Source organism: Cornus florida, unplaced genomic scaffold (genome assembly GCF_030987335.1).
Source record: "Cornus florida cultivar Cherokee Brave unplaced genomic scaffold, ASM3098733v1 CherokeeBrave_3.0.0_Hap2_Chr02, whole genome shotgun sequence".
NCBI classification, from domain to species: domain Eukaryota; kingdom Viridiplantae; phylum Streptophyta; class Magnoliopsida; order Cornales; family Cornaceae; genus Cornus; species Cornus florida.
This window is the reverse complement of record NW_026775572.1, coordinates 37,853,732-37,874,738: the sequence shown is the minus strand read 5'-3', so window position 1 is coordinate 37,874,738 and position 21,007 is coordinate 37,853,732. Positions and strand designations below refer to the sequence as shown.

At 27.1% G+C, this 21,007-nt stretch overlaps 1 pseudogene; it reads right to left on the bottom strand.

The window, feature by feature from the left end:
* Positions 1-21,007, bottom strand: part of LOC132296069 (GDP-fucose transporter 1-like) — a 44,338-nt pseudogene that overhangs the window by 18,996 nt on the left and 4,335 nt on the right.

Sequence of the window (21,007 nt, the reverse complement as noted above, 5' to 3'; positions counted from 1 at the left end):
ACCTAGACCGAGAGAGGGAACTTGAATTTTTTTTTTTTTTTAAATTACTTATTGAGATGTCATTTTTTTGTCGGGGGAATTTATTTTTTAAAAGTCAGCAAAATCATTGATAAAATGGTATGAGGTGGAGTTACTCGTGTTGGAGGATTTATTTATTAAGGTTTCATTCTTTTTAGTTAGGACAGTCTTGTCTATTAATTCTTCTTAGTTAGGGCATTTTCTGTGTATATATATAATTAAGCCCTTGGTAGATTTACCAAAGATGAAAATGACTTATTTGATATTATAGATACAAGTGGACAAGTTGAGATAAAGATGTTGAATCAAAATAATTTCGTTCAAAGTTCGATTTTTGTTAGAGGGCAGTATGAATGTTCTATCAACACACTAAAAGGTTTATACAGTAGGGATAGTCCTCTATTTTATTAATTGGATAATAAATATATCCTATGGCGACAACTCTAAGTAATTCCCCATCTAACATTGCTCCAACAGCCTATGAAATAGCTTGTCTGTGTGTTTTTGTGTGTGTCTTGTACTAGTATATGCATAGTTGTTATGGGTTTATCAAGAGTTTTTCTAATGTGTATATATGCAAGGTTTTTGTGTGCTGGTGGTCATGAAGTGTTTGCAAATATGCTTGAATGAATATTGAGCTACTAATGTAGTAAATGAGGTCTTAGAACTATATTTTGTTGATCTTTGTTTACTAGCAATTGTGTATAAACTTTGGTAACTGCCCAGATGCACTTCTTTTGATTTCCAGTGTTTGCAAATATGCTTGAATGGATATTGAGTCACTAATGTAGTAAATGAGGTCTTAGAACCATATGGTGTTGGTACTTTACTAGCAATTGTGTATGGTTGGTAATTGCCCAGATGCACTTCTTTTGATTTCCAAGTGTTTTCGGTACATGGATGCTCAAGTTGGAATTCTTGATTAATCAAATTTGGGTTAACTGATTTCAAATTATCATTAAAGGATTTGCCAAATGTGTGATGTGCATGATTGGGTTCCTTCTTATAACCACTTATTGTCCCTTTATGATATTCATTTGAAATTGAATGCTTTTACATGTATAACGTAGTCAACTTTGATACCGCACTTACTGGCTTTGCTTTCTCGTTGATCTCTGTTGTGTTTCCTCTCATGTCAAGAAACTGTTTAGTATCCTGCTTTTTTTCTGTAAAAGAAGGGCTAATGACGTGATTAGAGCATGAAAATTATTACAGGCCCTAAAGTAAATACATAGGCGACAGATTCAATTTGTTTATTGCAACAAGCTGGTAAATGATCACCATTATGATCATGATATTGTGTCTATTAAGCAAATAAACGAAGTGATTATTACAATTAGTTTGTAATTGTTAATTCAACGCTAGGTTGAAACTACTAGAAAATTGATGGGATAAGCCTACCAGTCCTTGCTGCATCAACTAGGTAGATGGATTTTTTTGCATCCAACACCTTTTAGTAACCTGAAGTGTTTTCTTTTGAACTTCAGATGCTTTTCGGCAATTCCCTTCCTGAGGTGTCATTTTCATTGTATTTGATCAACTACTTTCCAATTTCCTTTTGGGAATTCATTCTATCATCTTCTCTTGTGATTTTGCATGCTTTATCAAATATTGAACGAGTCCAATTTCATACTAAACTTTCATAATTTGGACTTGATTCAAAAGTACTTGTATATGTTAATACTTGCTTTGGGATTATTTCCTTGATACACTGAACTTGCTTTGTTTGAGTTAAGACCATATTAATACTTGTTTTGCTTGAGTTAAGACGAAGAGTAGATCTTTCAAAGTACCTTTATAATGCTTTACATTAATTCTCTTACTTCAACTATCTTTGTAGGTCAAAGCTAGGATTGTGGGTTGCAGTTACTTTTTTTGTTGCCGCCATATTTTTTGTATGGCTGATGAAGAAGAAGTTGCAAGAAGGTATGAAGAATTTTTGTTTTATTTTGGTTAAGTAAATATATAAGGTGTGGATCATGTACTTTTTTCAAATTTGTATATGGTTAATTTTTGTATAAAACAATGATTTGAAATTGGTTATATATATATATATATATATATATATATGAGTTGTAAATTATTTTGGTTATGATGTTATTTTTTATTAATTTAGGGTTCTGTAAGGTTAGTAGTAGTTTAAAAAAAAAATTACCTTCATAAGGGCTAAACTATTACTTTTTAAAAAAATTATATAACACTTTCTACCACAGTTATGCACAGTGGTAAAAAGTCTACTTTTCTATTGCGAATAGACTTTTTACCACGGTGTATAACCGTGATAAAAAATACCACGGTGGGGAACCGTGGTAGAAAGTCAAAGTCTGAACTTTCTACCACGGCTGTTTCTATCACGGTTTAAAATTTTCTACCACGGTGCAAAACCGTGGTAGAAAGTCAAAGTCTGAACTTTCTATCACGGCTGTTTCTACCACGGTTCAAAACCATGGTAGAAAGGCTTTTCCATCGTGATAAAAAGTCATTTTTCTTGTAATTGGCCTTCGCTTAAAAAGATGATTATTGAGCAAAGTAAAGATGTTGATCATACCGAAGGATTTAGGATTTTAAGAGAAATGATATACTCGGACCCAGAGCCTGCAGTTAGTCCAGTGAAATGCCTATGTCTTTGCATGCAGCCAGTTATGGCATCACAGTTCTCACTCAACCCCACACCTATCTGATCAAATCTATCACTTTTGTGGTAAAAGGATCATTTTCAATTAGTAGCTGTTATTGCTGTTGAATATATTTACTTTTATTTGTTTGAATAAGATAATATAGTGATTGAAAACTTGTTTTGAAGGACAAGCTCCTTGAGATTAGGGTTGAGAATAAAGTCCAAAAAGTATGATAATAATCAAATTTAAGCTATTATCAGTATACTCATTAGACAATCATCAGTTTTGTTTTAGAGCATCGATATTGAGGCTATCATGCATCAGTACATATGCTAAGAGTAAGATTTCTATTGTAAAGAAGAAGATATTACAATTTAGTTTAATTTTTTATTTAACATACTAATAGTTTACTACATTTAGCTAATTGCATATTTATAATTTTGCTGATTGATTTCCTGGAGTTAAAACAATGGTTAAACTGTTTGAAACTTGACAGATAGGAATATATAAAGAAATCTGCAGTAAGAAACATGTAATTTAGAGTAGAAGTAGGTCGTTCGATATTGTTTGATAACTTAATTCGGTACTTAATTTTATATAAATTCAAAGACTTAATTATTTAATTTATTAGGTTGATTACACAAAATAGAATAAGTGTTATTGGTAAGTTTTTATGTGATGTAGACTTCACTTAAATTTTTATGTAAATTTTTTGAGCTTGGTGATCAACACTATGAGATCCAAGCTTTTCTCAATCAAAAAATGTGATTGCCCCTATGCTGAGACCATTGCAAATGACTGGAACCTTCCCTTTTCATTCCATGAAGCATCACACTCAAACCCCTTCTGGTCTTTCTCAATGATAACTAACCTCTCAAACTTCCAACCCATCCACATACCAAACCCCATAAATAGTATGAAACTTGCATATTGTTGATAATCATGCCTTGCTTCTGATTCAGTTAGTTACTGGTTAGAGTTCGTTATTTTTTATTCAGGTCATGTTTGGATAATGTTTTTTCTTCTTGTAATGCCCTTTTGGGCTCTTGTTTTGGACTCAACTTTTGCTATGGTCGTGTAGCCTTGGGCCTATCTTGTAGGGCTTTGGGTATGCCCCAATTTGCAATTAACAGTTAAATTTAACTCTTAAAATTTTTAGTAATTGATTTTCAAGTTTATGGAATAACACCGAATCCACTATTCTCTCTTGATTGAATTTCAATTTGCTGATTCAAACGCGATTTAAAGTTTAAATCAAACTTTTTTCAAATCTAAATTTAAACTGCTAATTCAGTATTCGAAATATAAGCATACATAGTAAAATGCAAAACAATATAATATAATTATTACATAAGCGATCTAAAGATACATGACAAACAAGAAATAAAAACAAATGATTGAATACGTGATGATGCCCATGCCCAAGTTCAGTTGGGAATGGAGACTGGGTTGTGTACATGCACATGTTGAGAGGTCAGTTGGAGCTGATTGAGACGCAGGGGGCTCATTTGTTCAAACCCTTCACTAGTGGTTATCTTAATATATAACAAAAAGTAGTAGTCATTTCGCTAAATGACCAAGCATAATGTTACTGCATATATACTATGTTTTTTATTTTCAATTTTCATTTAATAGTATTGTTAATTGCGGAGATATACATATATACACAGGGAGTGGGAAGGGATCTGTGATGGTTGCTGTCACATGAGTCAAAATCACCACCAATTTTAATGCAAGGTGAATTGAAGGCTCTTCTTGAAACTTGAAATACAAGATGAAAAACAAAAGAAATAATAGTTGTCTCATTTTTTCTTATTAACTCATTTTCAACAATGACATTATCCCTACTATTTGAGATATCAACCACATGAATTTTATTCCAACAATTTCAAACTATATGTTTTCGTGTCTTTTCTTGCTAACTCTACACCTGTTAATTTAGTTACTGTCAATGTGAATCATGTCACTCTTCTAAACTAACGCATTTAAAGTTTCTTTCAACATGGTCAAACCATCTTAATTGATTTTTTCTCATTTTATCTCCGATTATTGCGAATTCAACCATCTCACGAATATATTCATTTCTAATTCTATCTTTTCTTGTCTCACAAAAAATCTATCTCAACATCTGCATTTCTAATCAAGGTGAATTGAAGGCTCTTCTTAGAACTTGGAATACGTACATGATGAAAAAGAAAAGAAATAATAGATGCCCCGTTTTTTCTTGTTTTATCAACTCAATTCAACAAAGAATTTATTCTTACTATTTGAGATGAACTACATGATTTCTATTTTTCCTTCCATTCTATCCAAGGTCATAGCTCAAACCATATTTTGTGTATCATTACTAACTCTTTCCACGTTAATTTCATTACTTTCAATGTGAACCATTTCACTATTCCTAACCGACTCTTTTATAGTTTCTTTAAACATGTTCAAACCATTTTAATTGATTATTTATTTATTTTTTATTTTTATTTTTTATCTCCAATTACCGTGACCTTAACCATCTTACGGATGTATTCATTTCGAATTCTTTGTTTTCTTGTTTTATCAAACATCTGCATTTCCGCCACACTCAATTTTTCTTGTTTTATGGTGTTGGAAATTTATGTAACAAATAACATAAGAGGAGAGCATTTTTTTTTTATTTTTTTTAATATAATTTTGAAAAGTCACATTTTATTATAAAACAGTGAGAATCAAGGGTAAATGTACGAGAAAATGATATAATATATATATATTAGGAAAAGGCACGTGCGATGCACATGGTGAATATTTTGTAACTTATAAAATTTTTATCTTTATATTGATTAATAAAAATTTATTTTATATTAATAAATAAATACTGAAATATTTTGAAATTGGTGAGAGAGTTTAAGTTTCGTAAATTAATAGATTCTTTTATGTTTTTATATTAATACTGAAATATGTATATTTTATTTTTTATTAAATAATAATTTTTTATTTTAATAGTGAAATATTTGAGTTTTGCAAAGTAACAAATTTTTTTAGGTAATTTGAATTTTATTAGGTAATTTGTAATTTGAATTTTATTAAATAATTTGAAATTTAGTATAATTTTTAATTTACAATAGAAATTCAATTATATTAATTTTTAATTAAATTTAAAAATAGAAATTCAATTATACTAATTATACATTAGATTGAAATTGATATAAAAATTTATTATATGGAGTTTGTGGTTTTTGGAAGATCCTAGGTTATATTTTATTTTCTTTAAATAAGTAATTTGTGTTAGAATTTTATAGAAATTATTTTATTTTATTTAGATATATCTTTGTAAAATTAGATTTTCTTTTATTAAAAAACTCATAAAAAATAGATAAATACAAGGGTTATATACTTATATGTGATAGAGTTAACTTTTTGTATTAATTAATAAATATTTTTTATATTAAAAAATAAATACTGAAATGTTCAAATTCTTTAACATTTATATTTTATTTATATGTATTATTATATTATTATATATTTTCTTTAAATATATCCTTGTCTAATGTGATAGAGTCATAGAAATTGTTTTATTTTCTTTAAATATATCCTTATTTAATTAGATTTTATTTTATTAGAAAACTCATAATAAATAGATAAATACAGGTTATATGTGATAGAGTTTTAAAGAAAATAAAATACTTAATTTGTGGTAAAGTTTTGGTAATTTGTGTTAGAGTTTATAAAAACTATTTAAATATATCATTATCTAATGTGATAGAGTTTCATTGCAAATAAAATAGGTAATTTGTGATAGAATTTTATATAAATTATTTATATTCTTTAAATATATATATCCTTGTCTAATTAGATTTTTTTTTTAATTAAAAAACTCATAATAAAAGATAATTTGTGGTAGAGTTTTAGAAAAATTATTTTATTTTTTATACCAATTATTAAATATTTTTATATTAATAATTCTTGTCTAGTTATATTATATTTTATTAAAAAATTCATAATAAATACATAAATAGGTAATTTTTATTAGAATTTTATATAAACTTTTTTTAAAAAATATTTTATTTTCTTTAAATATATCGTTGTCTAATTATATTTCCTCCATAAAAAAACTCACAATAAATAGATAAAAGCAAGTTATATGTGATAGAGTTTTAAAGAAAATAAAATAGATAATTTGTGGTAGAATTTTATAGAAATTAATATATTTTTTGGAAATCTTTTTATAATAAATAAATAAATAGGTAATTTGTGTTACAGTTTGATAGAAATTCTTTAAAAAACACTTTTTATATCAATTAATAAATATTTTTTTATATTAAGAATTCTTGTCTATTTAGATTTCCTTTTATTAAAAAACTCATAATAAATAGATAAATAGGTAATTTGTGTTAGAGTTTTATAGAAACTATTTTCAAATCTCTTTTTATATTAATTAATAAATATTTTTTTATCTTAAAAATGTTTGTCTAATTAGATTTTTTTTAATTAAAAAAACTCATAATAAATAAATAAATAGGTAATTTGTGATATAGTTTTATAGAAACTCTTTTAAAAACTCTTTTTAGACCAATTAATAAATAATTATTTAAATTAATAATATTTGTCTAATTAAATCTCCTTTTATTAATAAACACTTAATAAAAATATAAATAGAAAATTTGAGTTAAAATTTTATAGAAACTTTTTAAATATTATATCTTTGTGTATTATGATAGAGTTTTATTGAAAATAAAATTTGTGATTTGTGATAGAGTTTTATAAAAATTATTTTATTTTCTTTAAACATATCATTGTTTAATTAGATTTAATTTTATTAAGAAACTCATAATAAAAGTTAATTTGTGGTAGAGTTTTTGAAAAATTATTTTATTTTATATATCAATTATTAAATATTTTTTATATTAATAATTCTAGTCTAATTAGATTTTCTTTTATTAAAAAATTTATAATAATAAATAGATAAATAGATTAACTTAAATTTTATTAGATAGATTTAAGAGTTTGATTGACATTTTTTTTTTTTTTTTTTTTTTTTTATAAAAACTCTTTGCATTTCAATTAATAAATATTTTTTTTAATAAAAATAGATAGTTAAATACTGAAACTCTTTGCACATGGAATAATACTATAGATAAAAACTTTTTTTTATATCAATTAATAAATATTTTTTTTATATAAATAAATAAATACTTAAACACCTTGGCACAACTTCTGTATTTTACTTAGAAAATTAGGTTTTCTTTTATTAAAAAATTCATAATAATAAATAGGGTAATTTGAATTTTATTAGGTAGATTTTAGAGTTTTATAAAAGTTTTTTTCAATTAAAACTCTTTTCATATCAATTACTAAATATTTTTTTTATATAAATAATATTGACACTCTTTTCACATTTAATAAATATTTTTTAAATAAATAAATAAATACTGAAACTTTAGATTTACTTTTATTAAAAAATTCATAATAATAAATAGATAAATAGGTTCATTTGAATTTTATTAGGTAGATTTTCGAGTTTTATTAAGTTTTTTTTTCTTCTTTTATTTATTTATTTTTTTTTTTTATAAAAACTCTTTTCATATGAATTAGTAAATATTTTTTATATAAATAAATAAATACTGAAATACTAAAACTCTTTGCACATTCAATATTTTATTTTCTTTAAATATATCTTTGTCTAATTAAATTTAATTTTATTAAGAAAACTCATAATAAAAGCTAATTTGTGGAAGAGTTTTAGAAAAATTATTTTATTTTATATATCAATTAATAAGTATTTTTTATATTAATAATTCTTGTCTAATTCAATTTTCTTTTATTAAAAAATTTATAATATTAGATAGATAAATAGGTTAATTTAAATTTTATTAGATAGATTTTGGAGTTTGATAGGGTTTTTTTTTTTTAAAAAAATACTTTTCATATTAATTAATAAATATTTTTTTTTTATATAGTTAAATAAATACTGAAACATTTTGGTAGAACTTCTGTATTTTATTCTAAAAATTAGATTTTTTTTTATTAAAAAATTGTAATTTGTAATACGTGTTAGAGTATTATAGGAAATATTTTAAAACTATTTTTACATGAATTAACAAATATTTTTATATTTTTATAATTCTTATCTAATTAGATTAGCTTTTATTAAAAAAAAAATCATAATAAAAGGTAATTTGTGGTAGAATTTTCGAAAAATTATTTTATTTTTTATATCAATTAAAAATATTTTTTATATTAGCAATTCTTGTCTATTTAGATTTTCTTTTATTAAAAAACTTATCATAAATAAATAGGTAATTTGTGTTAGAGTTTAATATAAACTCTTTTTATATCAATTAATAAATATTTTTTATTTTAACAATTATTGTCTAATTACATTTAGTTTCATTAAAAAACTAATAATAAATAGATAAATAGGTAATTTTTGTTAGAATTTTTTAAAAACTCTTTTAAAACCTCTTTTTTTATCAGTTAATAAATAATTTTTTTATATTAATAATACTTGTTTAATTAGGTTTCTTTTTATTAAAAAATTCATAATAAATAGATAAACAGGTAATTTGTATTAGAGGTTTATAAAAACTCTGTTGATAGAGTTTTATGGGAAATAAAATAGGTAATTTGTAATAGAGTTTTATAGAAATTATTTTATTTTCTTTAAATATATACTTGTCTAATTAGATTTAATTTTATTAAGAAACTCATAGAGTTATATAAAAATTATTTTCTTTTATATATCAATTAGTAAATATATTTTTTATTAATAATTTTTGTCTAATTAGATTTATTTTATTAAAAAATTGATAATAATAAATAGATAAATAGGTTAATTTAAATTTTATTATGTAGAATTTACTGTTTTATCATATTATTTAATAAATATTTTTTTACATAAATAAACACTGAAACTCTTTACACATCTAATAATAGTATAGATAAAAACTCTTTTTATATCAATTAATAAATATTTTTTTATATAAATAAATAAATATTGAAATAGTCAAACTTTTTGACAGAGCTTCTGTTTTTTACTCTGGAATTCAACTCTTTTTATATTAATCAATAAATATTTTTTTATATAAATAAATAAATACTGAAACTCTTTGGCAGAACTTCTGTATTTTACTTTGAAATTCTAGATTTCTAGAATTCTTAATTTTTGTACCCCTTCCTTCTTCCTCCATGGCTCTATTTATAAGTTTCTTGGATGAATAGGATAATGACATGTGTCCTTTTCTGATAATGACATAATCACAACTGGGGCGGGTTGGCTATATTGTGATAATTATTTATAAAAAATAACTAAAAATAAGAGTTTTATATAGAATATGATTGATTTTATTAGGTAATTTTTAGATTTATATAAAAACTATAATTATCCATAAAAAAACTAAAAATAAGAGTTTTATTTATAATGTGATTGGTTTTATTAGGTAAATTAGATTTTCTTTTATTAAAAAACTTGTAATAAATAAATAAATAGGTAATTTGTGTTAGAGTTTAATATAAACTCTTTTAAAATCTCTTTTTATATCAATTAATAAATATTTTTTTATTTTAATAATTCTTGTCTAATTAGATTTACTTTTAGTAAAAAAAAAACTCAAAATAAATAGATAAATAAGTAATTTGTATTTTAAAAACTCTTTAAAAACCTCATTTTATATCAGTTAATAAATAATTTTTTTATATTAATAATACTTGTTTAATTAGGTTTCCTTTTATTAAAAAACTCATGATAAACTGATAAATTGTTAATTTGTGTTAGAGTTTTATACAAACTCTTTAAATATATTTTTGTTGATAGAGTTTTATTGATAATAAAATAGATAATTTGTAATAGAGTTTTATTGAAATTATTTTATTTTCTTTAAATATATAATTGTCTAATTAGTTTTATTTTTATTAAGATACTCATAATAAAAGCTAATTTGTGGTAGGGTTTTATAAAAATTATTTTATTTTATATATCAATTAATAAATATTTTATATATTAATAAATCTTGTCTAATTAGATTTTCTTTTATTAAAAATGGATAATAATAAATAGATAAATAGGTTAATTTAAATTTTATTATGTAGATTTTATTGTTTTATAGATTTTTTTTTTGTTTTAGTAAAAACTCTTTTCATATCATTTAATAAAATTTTTTTTTATAAATAAATAATGAAACTCTTTACACATCTAATAATAATATAGATAAAAACTCTTTTTATATCAATTAATAAATATTTTTTTATATAAATAAATAAATACTGAAAACTCTTGACACAGCTTTTGTATTTTACTTTGAAATTCAACTCAATTAATAAATATTTTTTATATAAATAAATAAATACTGAAATACTAAAATTCTTTGGCAGAGTTTTAGTACTCTGGAATTCTGGATTTCTAGAATTCTCAATTTTTGTACCCCTTCCTTATTCCTCCATGCCTCTATTTATAGGCTTTTTGGATGAATAGGATAATGACATGTGCCCTTTTCTGATAATGACATAAACATAATTGGGCCGAGCCGGTTATATTGTGATAATTATCTATAAAAAATAACAAAAAATAAGAGTTTTATATAAAATGTGATTGTTTTTATTAGGTAATTTTTAGAGTTTTATAGAAATTATAATTATTTATAAAAAATAACTAAAAATAAGAGTTTTATATAGAATGTGATTGATTTTATTAGGTGATTTTTAAAGTTTTATAGAAACTATTTTTACAAAAACTATTTTTATATCAATTAATAAATATTTTTATATATAAATAAATAAATACTGAAATTCTGAAATATTAAAATACTGAAACACTTTGCACATTTAATAATAGTATAGATATAGATATAGATATATTATAAATGGATTCCTTTCTTTTCTGAATTAACTTCTTTGAATTTTTCAGTTTGTATTAACATTATTATGCATTTTGAAATGTTATTTAGAGTCGTATTGAATTCTAGCTTACAAGTTTCTATCTCTTTCTAAGAACTCATAATTTTGCATTCCTCCTAACTTAATAATTAAGAAGGGTAAGCTATTATCAAATATAGGATTTATGTTCCACTGTAGGACCTGCCACTCTCTCCGTGTGCGCGCTCGCACGCACATGACTTTTCTCCTTTCTTTCCTCTCAGAAACCACACACTATAAAATAGGGAACTGTCATTTCAAAACTCTTACTTTTAAACGTGTATATGCCCCCAATCTCAGCCAGTAACCTTGAATTTTCTCAAATAATTCCTTGATTTTTGCTAGTGTAAAATCTGATACTATTGAAGGCTGGGTATAGGAATAATGGTAGGATTTTTTTTTTTTTTTCAACCTGGCAAAGAAACGCCATACAACATCTACATGGCAAGATCAAGGAACCACTGAAACATCAAAGAAAACACGAGACATAAAACCTCCCACAACGAGACTCCCAGCAAGGTTAACAAAACTTCAAGCTTTAAAGCGCTCATAATGGTAGGATATGATTGAAGCATCTGTTGTCTCACTTGGCTTGTACTGAAAATGTTTGAAACTATCTAAATTAATATTATACATGAAACTCAACCCATTTTAGTCTCCTTAGCTTTCTCAAGCTAACTTCAAGACCATGCTTTTTCCCTTATCCAATAAAATGCTCTCCTTCTTAGAAAACCAAGTTGGAAGATAGGGTAACCTGGAAGGAAATAATAAGGTCAGTTAGACGATTCTCTTTCTCTTGATTGGAATATTCATCACCAATAGCCCTGTTTGAAGAGCAAGCTTAAAAATAAATAGAGAGGTTCCCATTGAAATGATATTTTTATTGCAGTTTATCTGAACTACAATGACTGATGCTAATAAAGCGAAGGTTGTACATCATGGCAAGGAGGATATAATCAGCGACCAACCAAATAATATTGTTGAAGGATATAAATATTAAAGTTACACTCTCTCCAATAACTTAAACTTTTGGAGTAGATGATTGTTAACATGGTATTAGAGTCAAAGGTCTCGAGTTCAAACTTTACCATTGCCCTAATTAAAAAATTAAAAAATCACGTGTTAAATTAAAAGAAGGCCATACTCCAATAGTTTAAGCTTTTGAAGTATATGATTGTTAACAAACATGATAGACTGTATGCTTGAGCATATGCCAATTCTAGATGACTCAAGAATGAGTATCTTTTCAAGAAAGTGGAGGTTTATTTGGGCCTCACATCCACAACTTGTGCTTGATAAGAAGTTTTTTGAGGAGATTGTCAGAGAGACAAACAGTTCATCAAAAAGGAATTTGTGGGTGTAATCACTAAAATTCTCTCACTTCATAATGGTCCTATCCTGAAATGTAGTCTCGACATTCCGAAGTTAGATTTTTACCAGAACCTAGCAACTGATCTATGGATGGTATTCCTCTCAAGGGATGTTATAAAGGATCTGAGACTTCATAATGCAGATCGAAATCCCTATCAATTGCCTTGTACTATTTTCTCTTCTCCAAAATTGACGCGTTTGGTGCTCAATAACTGTATCTTCAAGCCACCACATGTTTCTGGAGGCTTTGGCAATTTAATTTGCCATTATCTAATTAGAAAAGGATATCAGTAGAGCACCAATATTAGTAGTTATATTTATATATTTCTAGTAATGTCAAATACCATTTTCACCAATTATGACCCCATACTTGAACACTAACCATTCCATAGGAAAAAGTTGAAGAAATACTACCAAATTACAACCCTTTTTCATTTTTTTAAGTAATAATTTTGCTTTTTTCTTTTTCTCCTTTATATCTTGCAAAGGAAACTCACAGCCACATTGAAACATGTGGCTTTCTATTTTGGAAAGTGAAAAAATATCTAGACTATAGCTCTCGGAAAGAAAAAAATTCATTTCTTGTAGACCTAATACTCATGTGTTCAAGATAATACATACATTTATTCAAATGCCTATGAAGGGATTTTATTTATTTATGATGAACAAAGATGGAGCTGCTTTGTGTTTTTTTTTAAGAAACACACTCACATACACTATTACGCTCAGTCAGATTCGAACCCATATCCACCACTATAAATCTTGTCAATCACCATATTTATTTCAACAACAGTTGTCCAACGTTTTCATTAAGTCCCTGTCTCTCCAACGACTTTGGCAATCTCGGAATAAACTTGGTCCTTTGTGAAGAAAATTGTAACCCTAGCTCCAATTTAACTATTTGTATAATTTTTTTCTGGTTTCAGTTGGTAGGCAGATCTGCTACCAACTGATGGGTTTTTATTAGGGTAAATTACACTAGCTAATACCTCATCCGGTTAGGCCTAATTAATTACAATGATCTCCTTTATTAATGTTTGAAAAAAAAAGGTATGAAATGTCATATTTGTTCCATATTTTATAATTAATTTTTCCAAAAACAAAAAAAAAATTGAAATGAAATAACCAAAATGCCCTTGCAATTAATTAACACAATATAAATATATGTCGGGACTCGGAAGAGAACATTCACCATTAAGATGAATACGTTAATCGCCAAAAAGAAAAGAAAAGAAAAGGACAGAATAAAAGCATGATACATCTGATTTATAAAAGTAAAAAATGATTGTAGAGGATGTATTATATGTATAATGTATCTATATATGCAACTAAAGTATAGCCATCAATTCGATCTGAGGGGCGCTGTCGTTGAGCAGAGTGTTATTAGGGCCTTTTTCAGCCATCATTTGTAATTTTGGACCTAACCTGACGGGAGTTTCTATATATATATATATATATATTACATTCCATGGTTTGTATGATAGAGGAACAGAGGTGTTATATATAAAAAAACAAAGATTGAATAGGAGTTTTGAGAACAAAAGAGAAAATTAAAGACAAGAAATTAAAATAGGCACACACACAAATGAGATAAGAATTTACGTTCACTATGGAAATAAAAATATACAAGGTAAAGTGGCTCACACCCAAAACTCAAATACACCCACGCAACCTCACTCTATAACTGATATTACAAACTCACAATTGATGATTTTGAATGCCAAAAATTAGGTGGAGCAAAGATTATTTATAGTCAAAAATGGGTCACCTAAATACTTAGTCATCAAGTATATACAAAGCTTCCTTTGGAAGCATTACCATCTGACAAATGAGCTTGTTGTGCATGCATAGGTAGTTTGTTAATTATACTCCTTGGCTGCCAAGTATTTCTGATGTAAGAGATGATGCAATACTTTGATGCGTTGGCATTTTATTTGAGCCACATGTTCAACAAGAGGAAACATGAAGGTTGGTGGGACTGAGCCCTCATAGAAGTCAAGGATAGGAGAAAAGAAAGAAGGAACGCAAATTAAACAAACTCAAGAAATTATCATGCATTTATTCTGTCCTACAATAAAAACCGGAGGAAAATTAATTCAAAATTTTGAATTAAAACGGTCCCACAATTCGAGTTTAAGTAATGATACTCACGCTGAAGACATGCAATTAATTATCTAATTGAGTTATTTTACATTCATAATTGATTCATTTATTAACAAAATAAATAAACAATTAGTGTATTAGTTCATGGCGTAAAAATCATTTTCCTTCTAGTTCGTAAAATCCATGCTGCCAAACACAACGTAAAGATTATTTGCTCTCTAGATTATTAGAATGTGAAACTATCCTATTACCTTTCTACATATATATATATATATATATATATATATATATATATATATATATATTAGTGTATCAAACCATGATCTTGAAGGAGTGATTTAGATAAATCATAAATGGCAATTGGCAGCCATCTCAAATTGATGTAACATGTTAAATCGATCACAAACCTAGAAAATTGTGAATTTCGTATTATGCCCCTATACTTTGAACACTCAACTTTTAAATCTAAAAAGGTTGAACAGATAGATTTTATCAAATTACACCCCTTTCCGAGGTAATTTCACTTTTTTTCGTTTATATAACCTCGCCAGAGAAACTCGTAGAACTCTCCATCTTTGGATCTTTTACCTTTGATCGTGAGCTAGGTTGGAATGGTTATGTCTGATTGAATTAATGGCTATGATTCTTGTCAATCAAAGAAATTAAGAAAGTGGGGTCCCCCAGGTACAAGGTTGGAAATGTGGTGGTGTTTTACTGATTGAATGGTAAGGCTCAGGCTCAAATTTCCATTCCATCAAGGTTATGTCCGATTGAATTAATGGCTATGATTCTTGTCAATCAAAGAAATTAAGAAAGTGGGGTCCCCCAGGTACAAAGTTGGAAATGTGGTGGTGTTTTGCCGATTGAATGGTAAGGCTCAGGTTCAAATTTCCATGACATCAACATGTCAGTTGCTTTACCTTTAAAAAAAAATTGGTAAGACTCAGGAGTTATTATCGATCAAGTGAAGAGCTATTACCAAGTTACACCCTTTCAGTGGTAATTTCACTTTTTCTTTTTCTTTTTCATATATATCATTGCAATAGAAACTCAGACCTACAGCTGTAGAAAAAATTAATAATAAAATCATTTCTTGTCCCCCTAATACTTGTGTTCAATATAATACATATACTTATTCAAATGCTTGTGAAAGGTTATATGTCATGAAATGAAGATAGTTCTTTACCATGTGATCGATGTTCTTGTCATACAATGCATGTACACCATACATGCCTCATTTGTTTCTCTTTGCAAAGGGTACGAGTTAGGCTGGAAGGGTACGAGTTAGGCTGGAATGGTTATGTCTGATTGAATGGTCTCGAACTCTAATAATCAAGTGATCAATCACCATATCCATGACTATGATCCTTGTCAATCAAAGAAAGAAAGTTAGGTTGGAATGGTTGTACGTATAATGAACTAGGACGAAGCCCCGCAACCCCCGCGTGGGATGATCCTTGTCAATCAAAGAAAGAAAGTTAGGCTGGAATGGTTGTCCGTATAATGAACAAGGACGGATCCCCCAGCGCCAGGAGGTACAGGGTTGGAAATGTGGTGTTGTTTTATTTGGACTCAAGAGTGATAATCAAGGGATCAATCACCATCTCCAAGTACCATTTGTAAGATATATATTTTGTAATTGGTTAATTTTAATGTCAAAATTAATAAGTTCGATCGAGCTATATTTCTAAGTTTAAAATTCAAGTTTCGAGATTAGTTGCGGAATTGAAGAGTTGTTCGGGTTCAATAGCTTAAAGTCTACGAAAAGGTAAGAAAAACACTTTAAGAAGTTGAGTTAGAAAATTAGGACACTTGCATACATTGTATGTTTTTCAAAATTGCTTATTGCCAAAAAAATTTACGTTTTAAAACTTTCTATTAAAGTCTGGCCAACTTGAAGTAGTTCCATATTTCAATTTTCTTAAAACAAAATTAACACTGGCGAACTTAAACCGGTTTAACCACTCTGAACCAGTTCAAAGTCTTCAGACAGTTTGGGTAACTTAGGTGGTGTTTGATAAAACTGAAAATTAAGCACTAAAAATTTCAAAGTACTGAATTTTAAGTGTTAAAACTTTAAGCGCTGAATGTATTAATTTGAAAACCTGTTTGATAACATTTTAAGTTTAAGTACTGAATTCATTAAGATTGTTTGTTATATACAAAAGCTGAAATTTAAAAGTTGTACATGTTACATTTTTGCCCTCAATATCTGATACTCATACCAATTTTATATTTATAATACAAAAATATTAATAAAACAATCACATTCACTCAATGAAATAAATAATTATAAAAATTTAAAATATATGGATTTTGTATTACATAATATTTATGTATGGCATCGAAAATGGTGTTACAAAGATTAAAGAAAATAAAATTTAAAATATATGAGTTTTTGATTGAATAATATTTAGGTGGGGTATTAAAAAAGGTGTTACAAAGATTAAAGAAAATACTTAAAAAAGAATTCTTATTTAGGAATAAAAGTCTATTATATAAATAATTGATGAAAATTTTAAATCTATTGGTTTTGGATTACATAATATTTATGTAGGTATGATATATGTTACAGAAATTAAAGAAATTAAGTAAAATTTAAAATATATGTGTTTTGAATTACGTAATATTTATATGTAGGGTATTAAAAAATGTGTCACAAAAATTAAGGAAAGTGAAAAAGAATTCTTATCTAGGAACATAATTCTATTATTTAAATAATTAATGAAAATTTAAAATATATAAGTTTTGGATATCAAAAAAAATGTTACAAAAGATTAAAGAAAGTAAAATTTAAAATATATGGGTTTTGGATTACATGGTTGGGTATTGAAAAGAGTGTTAAGAAAGTACGTAAAATACAATTCTTTTCTAGGAATAAAATTCTATTATATAAATAATTACATAATATTTATGTAGGGTATAAAAATGGTGTTAAAAATATTAAAGAAAGTACATGAAATTGAATAGAATTTTGTTATATAAATAATTGTTTTCTATAGTGAATCAATATAAATGGTAACCAAAAGGCTATATACGTGTTTAAAATATATTAGGTAGAATTGTGTTTTTTATTTTTTTGGAATTTGTTAGATGTAATTAATTATCATTAGAGAAATTGCAGAGAGAACACAATTATATGAGGGTAGAGTATTCATTAAAAAGTTATTCTTTAAACCCAACCACTTACCCGCTTAAAATTTTGGTCTCTTTTAAACGGTACTTACCATGTTAAGCGGTGTCCTAAAATTTTATCAAACAAACTTATTTTTAAAAATCACATACTGTGTTCTACATTCAGCACTGAATTAGGAAATCAAACAGGCCTTAGTTTTTTTTACCTTTCTATTTGGTACAGACTTCTTTCCAAAAACCTATACACAAAATTTACTTATTTTCTGTTGATGCAAAAATTTGCACGCTCCGAAGCCGGTGACGATTCCTGCAAGACAAGAGAAAAGAGATGACCGGCATGGTGCCGACCGGGTGCACTCTGACGGTCAAGTTAGTACTTGACGATTAAATATCCGATAAATGATTCAATATAGGATTTATGGCGTCCCTTTTTAGGTTGACTGATGGCTTCTTTTATAGAAGCATTAATGGTAGTAGTCTTCTATCACAAAACAAATTTATTTTTCTTGTCCATTACGGATTTAAGAGTCATTAGAGAGGGTAATAGTTGTTATTTCTATCTTTTTAAGTTTATCCATACCCCTTGAGTCTCTATGTCACTTGGAATTCTTATCTAGTCGAATATTCCGTATCAGTAGCCCCCATTCCCAAAATTTTGCTTGTCAAGCGTCGAGAATGCCAAGTCCTTCCAATGTAAGCATGATTGATGATTACTTTCTTGCTCCTTTTAATAAGGGAGTGGATTTGCTCGAGCTTTGTGAGCTCACCCTTTAATAAGGGAGTAGTTAACCCCTCGTCTCTTTACCGAGAGAAGAAGATGAAGTTGACCTTTCGTTCCTTTATGAGGAAAAGAGGTGTAATCTTAATGAGGGTGACCCTTTTAATATGGGAGGTAGTCGTCTCGTCCCTCTGGTAAATGAAGGAAGCTTGAATTATCTCACTCTTCTGTGTAGAGGGAGTAGTCGTATTCTTATCCCTTTAACGAGGGAGGAATGTGTTGTTGGTCCCAGCCTGGTCCCTTTAATAAGGTGTAGTCAGCTTCTCGTCCCTTTAATAAGGAAAGTAGATTAATTAATACGAGTTTTACTTAGCTCACCATTTAACAAGGAAAGTAGATTACTATGAGTTTTACCCAGCTCACCCTTTAATAAGAGAAGTAGATTATTATTAGCTTCACCCAGCTTACCTTTTAACAAGGGAAGTAGATTACTATGAGCTTCACCCAGCTCACCCTTTAATAAGGGAAGTAGATTAGTATGAACTTCACTTACCTCATCCATTTAACATGAGAATCTTAACATATCAAACAACTGATCCAAGTAGGGAATACTTTATTAACGGTGAAATAAAATTTCAGGATACCCTACTAAGATATCATTCTCAAGCATAATTAATCCGCTGCACACATTTGTTTCTTAGTAAAAACAAAAATGCATTTGTGTCTATAATAGACACATATAGGTTAATTCTGAATTAATAAGCAAATGCAATTTATATACACAGGTGAAACAAGACAATATAATCACTCCCAAGGAACTCAAATCATTAATCTGAACATTAAAATCATCTGCTGTGAGTTGGGTACGTAGTAGGCATGTACTGGAATAGGGAAATATTCCTCTTTTGATCACTTTTTAATTTTTGTCCTTAACAAAAATTACAATAATGCTTGGGAGGTGAGATCCCTTCCACGATCAAAGCAGTGTGCACATATATTTAAAGGAAAATGCCAAATTTGTGATAAAGATAGGAATGATGTGGCTCGATATATAGCCGCATCAAAATGTAGCTCACTGTTCTCACTTCTAATTCTAATTCTCTGAGAATAAAAGATAATGGTAAAATAATTGGAAGTTATCTTTAATAACGAGTAAGGTCACTGGTGCAATTAGGTTCTGGCACCTTCTAATGGTCTTTCATTATGTGATTTTTATGCTCATAGGAGAGATTAAGGAAGAGTGATATTGATACAATTAGACATTTTTATAGTAAATTTCTCCAAAAATAAAAAATATACTGCCACTATAAATAGAGATCAATTTGATAAATCAATTCAAATTGGACATATATATTTGGACGTTGATATGCCTGAATGGAGTGAAAAATACGAATAAGTATACATAGAGAGAGTATGTGTTTGGTTTTTATGCCTACTAGGCTATTGTGGGTTTCAGACTTTACTTCAGACTTCTACTTGACTTTTGTATACATGTAATTTGGTTTGAGAGAAGTTAGAATTCCAATAAGATACTTCTTGACTTGTGATACATATCACAAAATATCTTGATAATGTGGAGATAACTTTTCTTGTAATGAAAAACTAATCAAGTTGGCCTTTCAAGAAATTCTAAATCAATGGTCAACTATACACATCAAGAGAAGAGATAAAGCCAAAGTAAAAAGATTAAATTCTAACAAAACCTCTCCCTTTAATTCTACACCGGATGTTTGCTAATCTAAAGGGAAAAACACAAAATCCTAGCAAAAATCAACGGCTACAGCAACACGAAATCCTTTTTTTTTTTTTTTTTTTCAAAGTTGCTCGGCTCAGAGCATCTTCTTTTTTCTTTCGTAGCATTGTTCGGACTTTTGATCATTGCTTAAAAAAATGATGCTTTGGGTAAGAATATATATGTATAATAACTAGAAGAGAAATCATCTTTTTAGTAGACTACTGAAATCCTTTAAAGATGGCAAATATTAGCTAATGTAATAACTATATGTAGTTATATAAAAATAAGCAAATTAAAATTATTGATCATGATATGGCTGGTTAGTGTAAACACAAAGGTAAAAGTGACTGATTCGTACCAATATAGATATATCTTAGTTAGTCTCATAAATCTACCATTAACCAATATTAATACTTTCCCTTTCACATG